A 1,192-nucleotide genomic window follows, 5' to 3' on the forward strand; every position below is an offset into this window, starting at 1 on the left:
CGAGGCGCGTGTCAATGACTATGTGGTGACGTCATAGGCCTTTCGAACCGGCCGTACCATGTGACCGGTTTAGGAGGGTTTTTTTCAGTAAAATGTATTTTTCTATGTAAATGTACAAAAAGCATGGCATACAAAACATTGTACAGATATCTGTAGTGTTGAGCTGACTGTAGAAATATCAACATAATCAACATGTTATTCTGTGTATGATTAAGTTTAAAAAATGAAGAAATAATACATTATACATATAAGATAAAACACAATAGACCGAAGCTATTTATCAGAAAGAATTATATCTATATCTACATATATCTCAGAAGAAATGAAAATCTATATATTTATCTATAGATAAATATATATACTAATGGATTTTATATTTAATTACTTTGAAGATATGATAAATAAATATATCCATGATACCCATAGTGATGCTGACATGATTCTGTTGGACTTAAATGATGCACTAACTGAAGGTTAATCTGACTGATGAAAGTATCTTGGGAACAAAGAGGGAACAGGATGAGACCAAGAGGCTTCAGCTGAAGATGGTGTCATAAGTCTCCCACTAAGAATCTCTGGGGAAAACAGTGAGAACAATAAATATGTAGTTCCACCATCCTGTCCTCACACCACACTGCTAAGATTCCAATAAATGTCAGTCTGCTGTAGATTCAAGATTCAAGATTCAAAGTTTTATTTGTCACATGCATTGTTATACACGGTACAACATGCAGTGAAATGACTTTTGACCACCGTCCACAAAATACAAAATATAAACTAGGTAGCAAAGTAACATTACTGGAAAGTTAAAGTAAAATTAAAAATTCCTAAATAGAATCGTAGAATATCAAATACAATATATACAATATATAAGCAAGATTAAAGTACAAGGTAGGATTAAAAATATATACATATAGAATAAAATAGAGTGCAAAATAAAGTAAAGTAAGTAAATAAATATAAATATATGCACGTATGTGCACAGGTTAGAGTCCGAGCTATGTTCAAAAAATGCACCGTTTAAAGTCTGGAATATGTGCAAAAATGTGCAATTGCTGTTGAATGTGCAAAAAATGCAAGAAAATGCAGTCCGGTTGTGTGTGAGTGAGATGGTGGACTAGTCTCTGTTCTCATTCTGTAGTTCCCCTACAATCCAGCAGAGGGTGCTGTGACTAAGAGGAGCTGAATAAGT

Source organism: Odontesthes bonariensis, chromosome 19, assembly GCF_027942865.1.
Source record: "Odontesthes bonariensis isolate fOdoBon6 chromosome 19, fOdoBon6.hap1, whole genome shotgun sequence".
NCBI classification, from domain to species: Eukaryota; Metazoa; Chordata; class Actinopteri; order Atheriniformes; family Atherinopsidae; genus Odontesthes; species Odontesthes bonariensis.